We start from the raw sequence: 13,984 nt of genomic DNA, 5'->3' as shown, positions 1-13,984 counted from the left end.
TTGCTTTTTCATTACAAAAGCAATGCAGGCTTTGTATTAAAAAGTCATAAAATAGAGAAAAATAGATGGAACCACAGTAAAACATCTCAGAGAAGAGTTCTAATATTATGACATATTTGCTTTGCATAATTTAGATATGCAGTTTCCAACTGATTGAGCATATTGTATTTTTAAAATGGTATCTTCATTGAGGCTAATTTTGAGTGCAGACAATCTCTTTTGTCATGAAACACAAGTTTTAAGAGATGTGGCTACACAAAAGGGGGAAATCTAAATTTTGTTCCCTCTTTTTAAGCCTAGTTCATAGCTGTCTTATTCTTACCTCAACACAATTACAGAATTGCCCTTCTATAATGAAAATCAGATAAAATAGGCTGTCTATTGACAGTTTCTGCTATCTGTCAATAAAAATATTGATAACCTCACTAACAATAATAATAATAATGGCTAACACCTACCTAGCCATGTTCCAGGGACTGTTCTAATAAATTAACTCATTTGATCTTGATAATAACCCTGTTATTAGTAGTGATATCATTTTCTTTGTTGTTGTTGTTGCTGCTGCTGCTGCTGTTGTTTTAACTATTTTATTTTTAGTGTTATCACTTTCATCTTCAGAAGAAGTTATATGACTACCAGAACTCCCTGTGTTTTTTATACATGATTCATTCTGTTTCAGATTTACTCGAAATCTGAGGAAGTTTGAAGTTGAGTTGGTCTTTCTTTGTGAACTTAAACATTTGATCCAGAACAGTTAGCTAATTGTTGACAAAAGTCAAACAACAGAACACCTAAATTACATCTGCTTCCCTAATTTCAACTTATCCTGACAAAGTAGATATATACTGATATCAACACCTGCATATACTTCTGAGGAATCAACTATCCAAAACAGAATTTTGGAATTTGGAAGCACTATACTTTGGCTTGCTTTATTTGTTTGTTTATAGCTTGACTACAATTTACCACAGCTATTTAAAATGAGATTTTCAGTAGTGTTTTTTCTAACTTCAATCACAAGTATGTGCTTTCTATCTACAATTCTCTCTATAAGATGCACAGTAGACATACAACATAGAATTTGATAGTTTCCCATGAACTGGTAACACCACAATATTTCTTTTTTTTTTTTTCTTTTTTCTTTTTTTTTTTTTGACTTCACCAGTTTATCGTTTGCTTAACTACTTTGAACAAAATGCTTTGTTCTTTTCTATTTTTATCTTATTTTATTTTAGGATTGTAGGGTACATGTGAGGATCTGCTAAATAAGTAAATTGTGCGCAGGTGAAGTTTGGGCTTTTAGTTGGCCCTTATAATGTACTATATGGGAAAAATGAAGTATATATAGGGTTTGGTACTATCCCTGGTTTCAGGCACTCACTAGGGGTCTTGCAATGTATCCCTCACAGATAAGGGAAAACTGCTGATACTGTGACTCCTTAACTTTTTTGTTTTTTCAATGTAAAATAAGTAGGGAAGGAAATCCTTGTCTTGGTGTCCTACTGGTGCTATTTTGCCATGGTAACTTAATCACTGACCGTGGTACTAGCAATCTTCATTCCTAAATTACATTTTGAAACTTTTATCTCCGTTTACAAAAAAAACCTAACATTTCACTTAGAATTACACAGAAATTGGAGACAAATACCAATATGTCATCTTTCATTCAGAAATTCTTATTTTCTTAGCCCCAAGGAGATTAGCATTTAGGGAAAAATTGTCAGAAAATATCTAGGCTAGCATATGGAACGGTAAACCAGAAACTAGAAGAATGGCATTAATTTTGAACTATTGATAAATTATTTTCCTCTCAAGTTTCCATCTGAGTGTTTAAGTAACTTTGATCAAAGTAAAGAAACCCCAAATCACTTCTTGGCACTCAAATTTTTTCATAGAGATAGTGATGTCTTGGAATCCATAGCCTGGCGTTCTAGATCAGGGAATGTATTAAAATAAACTCTAATGGGGAAGAAAAAGCCAGAGACAAATAGAGCAAAGTAGAAGAGTACTAGACAGCTCCCCCTGCCCCAACCAGTAGCCCTCAAATTCCATTACTGTTCCTTTGATTAAATTAAAATACAAAAAGTATCGAGTATTTATTTAACACTTTGTCTATCCTGGCAAGAGTAAAAGACGTTCCATTTAGAAAAACAACTATTCATTAGCTTCTGCTGATGCTGCAGTTACTATTTGGTATAAAGGCCAGAGTAATCAAGAAGATGAAGGTGATTTTTTTAGAGAATACAGAAGAAAATATTACATACTAGGTGCAGCGGTGCTGTACGAACAAACTGTTTTCATAAGCTTACTTTAGCATAGACCACCAGGCCAGGCAAATGGAAACAGTCCAATGTAATATTTAAAAAGCTTAAGGAAATAAATTAAATCAAGCAGTAGAGCTACTTTTGTCTAATCCCCACAGAAACCTTGGACATTAGGACAAAGTCCCTATTCTACAGTTGAAGGAATAGAGGCTCAGAAACATCAAGTGCCTGACCTCAAGTCCTACAAGTACTCAACTTATAGAGGCAGGCCTACGCCTGAAACTAGGCCTACGCCCATGCTCTTACCACTATACCATGCTTCCTCAGTCTACCCTAAGGAACACATGGAGAAAGCTGAGACTACTTGGTCCTTGATGAATACAGTTTGGGCTCCATACTTCCAAACGCTTTCCTCCGCTCACCCTTCATTTTCAGTCTAGCCTGCACACAGAGCCATATTAATCTTCTTAAAGCACTGTTTTGATGAACCTCCTGTCCCTCTTCCCTCAAAAAACAAAACAAAAGAAACAAACGAACAAAAATCTTCTCAGTGCTTTTTCATTGTCTGTTGAATAAAGTCCACATTACTTAGCTTGGGGTCGGTAGTGCTTCATGACTTGGTTTCACCTGATTGTTTTTGCTACTAATCTCATGCACAGTTTAATGCTCCATTCAACCTGGATTTCTCACCATGTTCTAAACATGCATGTTATTTTTTTGGTCCCAGTCCCTTGCGCATGCTATTTATTTGACCCAACGTGTCTTTATTTCCTCCACCTCCATCTCCACCTATTGGAAACCTTATTTTTTTCTTCTAATTATTTTTTAATTTTAAAGATGTGGGGTACAGTTCAGGGTTAGGTATTCAAATGTTCGTTATGCAGGTACCCTTGTTGATGAAGTATGCCCCCCCTCCCCTGGCAGATTCCCACTACTGCCAATCCTCCCTCCCCACTCCTCCACCCCGGCAGTTTCCTGCTACTGCATTTCATGTAACTGTTGGCAGCCTGTATGTCTTCTTCTGAGAAGTATCCATTCATATCTTTTGCCTACTTTGTAATGAAAACCTTATTTTTAAATATCTAACTTATGTTATGCTGCAGTTTAATCTGCCTGCACTGGATATTCTTTATAAAGGTGTTCTTGACCTCAACAATACACTGAAGAGTTTTAACTGTCACCTTTTGTCCCCTAGTGATATTCTCAGAGGTAGCAAATATTTTTGTATTAAAGGTCATCTTACAAATTTTAAAATAAATAAATAAAGACTATCCAATTATGCTACATAATCTATATTATTTTCTCTGTCTAGTTCAACCCTAAACACTTCTTTCTTCTCCATACTGATAGCATTTAAATTGTGTCACTTACATGTCCCTGACACCATCACTACATTTCAAGACTTTTGGCATATGTTCCTTATATTTTCCACAAAATTGTAGGTTTTATGAAAGTAGGGAATGTGTCTTATCCATTTTTACGTTCTTTATCTCCTTTGCTTCTGCATGTATTAGTTTCTGGATAAAAACTGAATTTCAAAAATGAAACAATAATAAATAAAGTTCAGTTTTAGTTAATAACCATTACAAGTTCAAATATCATAAGACCCTCCCCTTGAAAGGTCAGGTCAAGGCTTAAAAACACATGTAAGTTTTAATTTTTCGGTGACTCTCAATGTAAACATCATCTTTTATATGCATCCGAGGCTTGCATAAAATATGAATAAGTTTTCATGAGAAGTTAGACTTAAGCATATAATTTTCTTTTTAGTTTAAACTATCATTCATTCACCAAAAAGATATTTATGGAATGCCTATTATGCATAAAATTTGGCAAGGTACTGAAGAAACAAAGGTGAGCAAGACAGACAAAGTCACTGTCTTCAGGGAGCTTCAATTCTAGTTGGAAAGCGGGGCAATAAACAAGTAAACAAATATATATATAATAATAATAAGAGAATTCTACTATTAAAATTAGTAGGACAATAAAGGAGAGAGTAATGAGACAGAATACTTTAGACTGCCTGGTCAGGGAAGGCCTAAGAAGATAATAGCTGACTGACCATAAAGGAGCCAGCCACGCAGAGCACTGTGGGAAAGCCCTCCAGTCAGAAAAAAGCAGCAGGTTCAAAGGCACTTGAGGGTTCAGGAACAAAAGGAGACCAGTGAGGATGGAGCTCAGTGAGCAAAGGAGAGAGCAGTGATGAGATGCAGTTTGGAGAAGAAAGCAGATGTGAAATCTTGTAAGTTTTCATAGGTCTAGGAAGGAATTAAGATCTTATTCCAAGAGCAATCAGAAGCCAGTGAATAATTATAAACAAGGGTACCATAGGATCACATTTAGAATTTAGGAAGTTTTTTCTTAGAACTGAGTCAAGAATGGATTGAAAAGAAACAATGGCTTATGTTCGAGGGTGCTGTGGTTTGGATGTTTGTCCCCTTCAAAACTCATGCTGAAATTCAGTTGGCATAATAACAGTATTGAGAGGTGGGAACTTAAGAAATGATTAGGCCATGAAATTTCACCCTAAAGATTAAGATTGGCATTGTAATAAAAGGCAAGTTTGATCTCCCTCTTGCTCTCCAGGTTGTAGGGAGACAGTTTGGCAACATTGCAAAACAACCCCACTCAAAGCAACACAAATTCATTCCAGAATGTATACCCAAAATTCATAGCCCTTTACCCACTCCGAGGTTGAAGCCTATGTGCAGTTTTAGCATGACTCAAGATTTACATGAACAATTTTTTTTTTATAATTAATCAGTATTTTTTATTATGGTTTTGTGGGGTACAGTTAAGGGTTAGGTGTACAATTACGTTTCATTCAGGCACCCTGTTGATAAGAGGTGTTTTCCCAGTCCCAGACAGATATTTGCTACTGTTAATCCCATCCCCCTCCCCCCCCATAGTTTCCCAGTACCAACAGTCATTTTCTTACAGTATTACATTGGATGTTCAAGGTCCATTATATGAGTGAGAACATGTGATATTCTGATCTTTGTTTCTGTGAGAGGTCACTCAGTATTATAGACTCTAGTTCCATCCAGGTTGCTGCGAAATTCATGATTTTGTTCTTTTTTATGGCTGCGTAGTATTCCATCGTGTATATGTACCACATTTTTTTAATCCAGTCCTCTTTTGATGGGCAGCATGGTTGTTTCCAGGTTCTTGCTATTGTGAACAACGCTGCGATAAACATATGTGTGCAGGTATCTTTTTTATAGAGTGATTTGAGTTCTTCAGGGTATATTCCCAGTAGGGGGATTGCGGGGTCATATGGAAGGTCGATTTTTAGAGCTTTTAGGAATCGCCACACTGCTTGCCACAGAGGTTGCATTAGTTTACACTCCCACCAACAGTGTAGAAGTGTTCCCTTTTCACCACACCCTCTCCAGCAGCTGTTATTTTTTGAGTTGTTGATAATTGCCATTCTGACTGAACAATTTTTGATACGTGATCCCTGACGTGACACAGAGTCTTCTGGCCATGTTGACATTTTAGATAATATTTTGGAATTTGCAATATGTTCTTTTACAGTTTTTTTAGAGGAAGGGGCAGATAATTACAATATTTGAATGAAAGGGGAAAGATAGTTGTAGCAATCTTTTATTCCCAGGGCCCTGGCCTATAACAGTCAGATGTCCTTGTATTCACAGATGCCCACTCCAAGCTTTCAGACATACTACTGCTGGCCTTGGTCCACTCTCCTGATCATTAGGGGGTCTGGCTTGCGTGACTGTTTCCTCTTCAGCACAAGCAATGGCTACTAGATAAGACTGGTTAGTCGGGCAAGGCCGTGCTGGCAGGGTAGGGTCATGGGTAGGAAAAGTGTCCACTTTTGAATCCAAGCGGCTTTTATGTTTAGCCCAGCTGAATGTTTAGCCCAACTCAGCTGCAAATTTTTAAGTCTTTTCTAAATGACTGTTCTAATACAACCAAAATGGCCTCTTTCAGCCTGTAACACTGGGACATCATAGCACAAAGAAACAGACCAAAAGATTATATCTTATATTTTGGAGTTGGAGAGAGGCGTAGAAATACTAGCTTAAAATATTTGGCAAAGTGGTCTATTACCTCATAAGATACACCTAAATTAAAACAAGGCTAAAACAATAATAATAATCATAAATAAAACAAGGCTGACGTGGTGTATACTCCTCAGAGGCACTAATACCATACCTATTCCAATGAAGTGGGCCCTCCAATTTCACTGAGACAACCTAGTAAAACTGGAATGATAAAAATAAATCACATTTTAACCATTCTCATTATGAAGTAAAAGTGAAAGAAAGTAGTAGACTAAAAGATTATAAAGTCTTAATGGCCTGTCCAATCCTAAGGTTCAGCAATGCATCTGACTTTGCCAACCTGGCCTGAAAATTTTATTTTCTTCCCAGCTTGTAATACCAATCACTTTCTAAAAAGTCATTTTTTTCTACCTATATTAATCTGATTTCTAGCTCCCTGACCCCCTAGACTCTGTCAAAGATCGAATTACTCCTCATAATGAAACATAGTACAATTTTAAGAAAATTGTTATAGTAAAAAAGAACATTACAAAAAGTAGTATATACAACAAAATCAACAGAATAGGTGAAAAATAAGTGGAGTTGAAATATCAAATAAATGCATTTGATGAGTGCTGGGGAATCTTATCTTTTAACCTTACATAATGAAAGTTTGCATATGAATTATAGCCCAAAATAATTTTTTTCTTGGTCTCTACAAGTTTTGACATACCTAGAAGAAAATCAAGCACAAAAGCAAATGGTCTTTCATAGTGATCACCTTTCATTCTTGCCTGAACTAATCCACTCAACTCACTTTCCCCCGTGCTCTACATTGATCAATGATTCACACCCCACTTTCATGAACTATGACTCCATTTAGAAGATAAGCACAAGAAGCAGAGACTCAACTCAGGTGCTCTGCTGCTTAGCCTTGAACTGAGACCATGAAAACCTTAGAATTGTCAATTTAACACCTGCACACACACCCGACAGCTGTGACGTCAATAGGTTATAACTATCCTATTCCTGGTAGGAGGACTGGCCTACGAAGATTATACTTTGTAACAAGAATATATCAGAAAGGGCACGAACTTTGAAGTCAGACCATCTGAATTTGAAGTGTGACTCTATTTGATTCTCTCAGTAACTTCTCTTATGATGGTAGTAATATTGGTGCTGGTAGTGGAGGGGGTGTAGTGGTTCAGTAACCATGCAAAGACAATTTGTAGTAACAAAATAATTTAAAATAGCCCTCTTGGCTTCCCATACATATTGAATGCCTCTATCTATGTTCTATCTTCAACGGGGTGCGCAAGAATATTATCTCTTCAAAGTGATGTTAATTGAATTAAGGCCACAGCTTGGCATGAAAACAAGCAAGCACTGGAATAGTCTTCATTACTGAATTCATCTCCTTATTTCCTACAGAACTGCAAACCTCACTGTAATCCTACACCCAATTAGTAGATTGGGATGAGAGTATGGCTAGAATTACAGAGGAGAGGAACAAATCTATTTCTACACCATTTTATACCTTTCTTTCTTTCTTTTTTTTTTTTTTTTAGTTGGAGTCTCACTCTGTCGCCCAAATTAGAGTGCAGTGGCCACTCCCGGCCACCGCAGCCTCGACCTGCTGGGCTCCGGAGATCCTTCCACCTCAACCTTCCAAGTAGCTGGAACTACAGGTGTGCGCTACCACGCCCGGCTAATTTTTTGATTTATTGTAGAGATGAGGTCTTGCCAAGTTGCCCAGGCGGGTCTCGAACCCGTGGGCTCAGGCAATCCTTTATTCCTTTCTTAAACTCTGAGAACAGATTAAATAATCTATGAGGATATGTACCGTTCCCTCTCATCATCGTGTTGTCTTTCTTTCATCTCTTAGCAAAGCCATTTTAGCACACAATGTTAGACCTAGAGTCCCTAATTGTCTTGTATTCCCTACCATGCTCCTACCCAGTTTTGCAGCGTTCATTCATTTATTCAACCAACAATTTATAGTGTGTTATATGTCAAACATTGCTGTCTGTAGTGGGGATAAACAACAGTCAACAAAATATGACACAGTCTTTGTCCTCACGAAGCTTACTAAAGAGTTCCTATGGAAGATAAATATTAAATGAACACACAAGCAGGCAATTCATTAATTACAAGTCAGGTCAGACAACAGACACCATTAAGAGAATAGTTGGAGATCCACCCTATGGAAATCTGGACCTCTAGATCTAATGGATGGCAACTGGAGACAACTTTCTTGTCTCCACATTCCCTGCCATTGGCCTCGTCCCCTCAGTAAAACACAATAATGGGATATGGGTGACAAGGCTTGGGTGAGGCAGTAAATGTTCTTGTAGAGTAAGTTAATGACATACTCATATTGCCACGTGACAACTTTTCTCACTCTGTATACACACTGTACTTGCCTTTAGGAAAATCACACCAATTGTTTATTTAATGCACAATGAGAGGCCGATTTGCTTTGTGGAGAAGGGCTTGGGGTGACGTCTCTATCACAACCTTGTGGCTCACTCATTTTTTATCTCCTTAAGGGAAAGAAAGTCAAATCGGAACGCTGAGGGTCTCTCCTTTGGCCCTCAGGAGACACATTCCTCCAGCAGACATAGAGCTCTAATTAGTAGTGACAATACATTTTCTTGGCAACGTTATTCATTCTGAAGATTTTCATATTTATCTAGTGATAAACATTTATTATTAAAGGTACCTGCCCTGCTTCTCCAAAATATAGATCTTCTTTTAGAATTTATCAAAGGCAAATTGCTATCATCTGGCCATTTATGAAAGGAGTGTGTGTCAGTAAAGAGGAATTAGTGCAATGCATTTTTAAATTAGTATTAGGGGTTTTTTTGGGGGGGCGCTTTTCAAAGGTGGGGAAAATAGATATCCTTAGCCAAAAACACTGAATTGCTATTCTCTGTAGATATTTTTAGTCATATCTTCTTCATTTATGGACTTTCTTCAGACCAGTTTTTGTTAATTTACTTGCTTTTTTATAGTTCCCTCTTTTTTTCTAAGCACACTTTTCCTCATTCCACTTCTGTCTTCCATCTCATAATATCCCCCCAACCCCATGATGCTACCACCCTTTTTCTTCTGTCTACACTTGCCCCTATTTCTAATTTCCTCTCCTCATTATTTAAGCTGCTCTCTGAATCTGTCTGGTGAGTGTTCCTTTGCTTCCCACTAAATTGCCATAGAAACAAAATGGAGTTCCACATAAGACTAACCTAATGTGTAGCAGAAGAATTACAGTTTTATCAAGCATCCAAAAATGGCATCAAACAAAATCTGGTATTTAAAATGACTTGCCCTATGCTCTTCAAAAAAAAAAACTTCAAGTTTACCCTTACTCAGACATATGCATAAGATAAAACAATAGGGAAAGTATTCAACTCCTTTCACATAGTGATTTTCAACAAGGAAGAGAGAGTAATAGGTTGTGATTAAGACCGTCAACTCAAGGCTCAAACTACTTGGGTTTAAATCCTGGTACATTCATTTACTAGCTGCGTGACCTTGGTTAATGTTGCCTAATTTCTCTGAGGCTCAGTTTTTCACATTAGTAAAAAAATGTCTACTTCATTGGGTTGTTGTGAAAAAAGGACATGAATTAGGTAGATGTAAAGTGCTTAGAAAGTCTAGCATAATAAGCACTCAACAAATGCTAGCTATTGTTATGCTGGATTTCAAATTGCAGACATCTCAGGGAATTTCCATTTTCTTACCTTAAAACTAAGATAATACCCTAATACTATACAAAAACCCTAATACTATAGAAAAATCAAACCAAATGCATTGGAAAAGTGTACCCTGATTTTTATATAGATGTGTTGATCATCATTTAGCAATATAGGACTTTACACAAAGTATCATCTCTTCATATCTAATGAAAACAATAGTTATACAAGTAACACTTTTGACCTAATAATTTTATTTCTAGGAATTTTTCCTAGGAAATATTTTCCCATGTCAACAAAGAGAGACAGAGAGAAAAGCATACAGAGACATACTCTGTATCATTGAAGTAGTAAGATAAGAAAATGAAGTTTCCTGAAAATTGTTTAAAGCTATATGGCCCATCTTTTCAGCTATCCACAATGCAATGTTAAGAGAAAGCAGTAAGCTGCAGAAGCATTCTGAATGCCAGGCATGATCCCATTTTTATTACAGAGATATACATCTCTAACATCTAGGATCTACAAGGAACTCAAACGTGTGGGAAAAAAAACAAACAAACATCCCCCTTACAAAATGGGCAAAAGATATGAATAGGTACTTCTCACAAGAAGATACACGAGCAGCCAAAAGATACATGAAAATGCTCAGCCTCACTGGTCATTAAAGAAATGCAAATTAAAACCACACTGAGATATCACCTAACTCCAGTCAGGATGGCCGTCAACAATAACTCAAAAAAACAACAGATACTGGATAGGATGTGGCAAAAAGGGAGTGCTTCTACTCTGTTGGGGAGTGTTAACTAGTACAACCTCTGTGGAAAACAGTTTGACAATTCCTAAAAGATCTAAAAATCTACCTTCCATAAGACCCAGTAATCTCCCTACTGGGAATATATCTGGAGAAACTCAAATAGCTCTATAAAAACGATATCTGCACATGCATGCTTGTTGCAGCATTGTTCACAGTGCCAAAAACATGGGGCTGCCCATCAAAAGAGGACTGGATAAAAAAATATATGGTACATATACATTAAGGGATATTATGCAGCCATAAAGAAGGACAAAATTATGGACTTCACAGCAACTTGGATGGACTGAGTCTATAATATGAGTGATCTATCATAGAAACAAAGAACTGAGCATCACATGTTCTCACTCATAAGCAGACCTTGAACAATTATCATAATACTATAAGAAAAGGATTGGCAGTAGTGGGAAACTGCTGGGGATAGGGAGGGGCAGAATTGGCAGTAGCAGGAATCTGTTGCGGGGGCCACACCTTATCAACAAGGGTACCTGCGTAATGAACATTTGTATACCTAACCCTGAATTGTACTCCACATCTTTAAAATTAAAATAAAATACTCAATTTTGTTATGTTTCACTTCATGGCTGCTGACATATATATGCCAATATCTTAACATGACACAATTATATTTTAAATTGCACAATAGTATCCATGATTTTACATGGAAAATTATGCTCTTCCTTAAAAAAAACTCACTTTAATAAAATAAACAGTCATAATAAAAGTCCTTTAAATAAATACATTATTTTAAAAGTTAAAAAACATAGGTATACATCTGTAGCTATCCACACATATTTATATATAGACACATAAATTTTGTATGTATATTTTTCTTTATAATTAAATTTTTTTATTTTGTTGTTACTTTATTTTTTAATAAACCACTTTTGTAAAAATAAACTACATATAAAGTACTGTGAAATCCATCTAGGTGTTTCCTGGATAAAAAGACTAGACCATGAAGGTGTCTCAAGGCACAGAAGGGAACACGCCACTTTGGCACTCTCTTCTCCACGTCACATTCATTCCCCTTTGGGCACTTGCAATCTAAAGAGCAAACACAAGCTAATTCATCTCTTGATGGCCCACCCATGCTTGACCCATACTGTCCCCTACCCTGATGTGGAACACAAGCACTGTGAGTGGCAAAGAGAGATGGAGCTCTGGTTGAATGTCCAGAAACAGTTCTGATGAGCAATTGACTTCTAAGTCGATGTAAGTGCCTGCCAACACCCAATACCCTTCTCGAAGTCAGTCTTTCCCTTTCCAGCACATTGCCACGAGACCAGGGGGACTTACAGATTTGATATTTGATGGGGAGATGATTTGCCATTCCAAGTCAATGACTGAGGGAAGGTCATCATGGAAACCATCACTTGAATTTGGGGGATATTTAAACCTCAGTTTAGCATTTGAAACCCTATTGCCTTTGAGAAACACCCAAGCTTTCTCACAAAGCTTTGGGTAAGTGGGGGTGGGATCAGTGGTGTTGATGAGTCTATTTAGCTAATAAAACTAAACTGTTTTTTTAGGCACAGTAGTTGGTTTCTTTGCCAGTGTAAGCAGAAAATTGGATTTGTTGTGTTCAGACATGCCCTTTCATTCAGGTCACAGTTGTACATCTGTAAACCTTTTTTATCATATTTAGTATCTATACAGATGCTCTGTGGCTATATATTTATATAACTCATTCCTAAAAAAAAAGAGAGAGAGAGAGAGGGAGAGATTGAATCAAAGATGTGTTTGCCTGACGTTCCAATTTTTTAATTAGGTCTTTTTCCCATAAACTTCAGTTGTTGTTTACAGTTTCTTTCTCTTGTAAATACCATAGTAAGGGGGGGGACTTCTAATAAAATTTATTTTAATCATTTGGTAGTCTGGAAATTGGACTTATATTCTGAAAGTATGGCTTTAAATCAAGTGGATGGTAATTTCTCTGGCCTACAGGGTTTCTTTGGTCTTATTTTTATTTTATTTCTTTGGTTTTATTTTTCCCTGTTTCCTTCCTTGTCAGAGACACCAGCAAACAAGTGGGCTGGTCACTGTTTTATCACTTCTCCAAACCTCCTCTTGTTAAGAGTCTTATGTATATAGTGTATTATACAAAAGACAGATGCAAAAGGCAAACTAAGGTGCAAATAATCCAAAGATTGGAAGGCCTTTGGATAATCAAAAGCTGGTGAAGCTTATGTACTGAGGTAATGTAATTAGAATATTATATTTCATTTCAAATTTTCTAATTTCAAAGCTTTGAATTTGTACTACATTCTATAATGTATATAAAAGTCAAAAATGTAAAGTCAATAAAATATTGCTTCTGCTAACTTTTGTCATTTTGATATACAAAAGATCTAGATATACAAAATCAAATTCATTTCAAAAGTATACATTTTAATGATAATCTTTATTCATGTCATGTGAAAAGATATTTTCCAATTACCAGTTTGATCTTGTTACAAACACATTAATACACATTGCATTAATATACATCACTTTGATATAAATAAAAATGATAACATTATTTTGATACTCGATTTCTAAATGGCATGGCTTTATTATACCCTCCTAAATTTGGATTCCTTTTGTGTCTAAAAATTTGTATCATTACTCCAACATCCTTTTTATATCTTTTTCCAACATCCATGCTCAACTTTGCCTCAAGAATTGTTACAGATATCAGCTGAACTTCACAACTCAGGTTCGCAGACTCCCATAATTGCAGGTTGGAGTGGTCTATTTACATCTACAGATTAACTAATAAATAATTAAACAATCCATGAGTAATGTAGCCATAATTATGCTATTTAGACAAATGCTGGGTAGGAATAGTCTTCTTTCTCAAACATAGAGCATTTTTCTTATGACATGTCATTCTAAATTTCAATTTAAAATAACTAATAGAAATTATTATAAATCACTCTGCAAAAATAAAACTGCTAAGCATGAGCTGAATAAGTACTATTAATTAAAGCCGTTAAGGGTTTAGACCAGAAAGGAAATGTCACCTCAGCATTACTAAAATGAGGCCAAAAACTATTGCTGATGAAATGCAAGAAATACGGAGGAAAGTATTAGTGGTAGCATTGAGGGCTTCACTGTAAACCTCAAACTGTTTCAAGAGCTATTATATTTCTTTTGATACAATATGTCTATATTGGTTACCTGTAGAATCACAATGTGTGCGTGTGTTTGCTTGGACATAAGTCA

The sequence above is a fragment of the Carlito syrichta genome, unplaced genomic scaffold (assembly GCF_000164805.1).
Source record: "Carlito syrichta isolate Samal-C Ts95f unplaced genomic scaffold, Tarsius_syrichta-2.0.1 Scaffold306677, whole genome shotgun sequence".
In the NCBI taxonomy this organism is placed as follows: domain Eukaryota; kingdom Metazoa; phylum Chordata; class Mammalia; order Primates; family Tarsiidae; genus Carlito; species Carlito syrichta.
The sequence above is the reverse complement of the archived record's forward strand: the minus strand, read 5'-3'. Positions refer to the sequence as shown.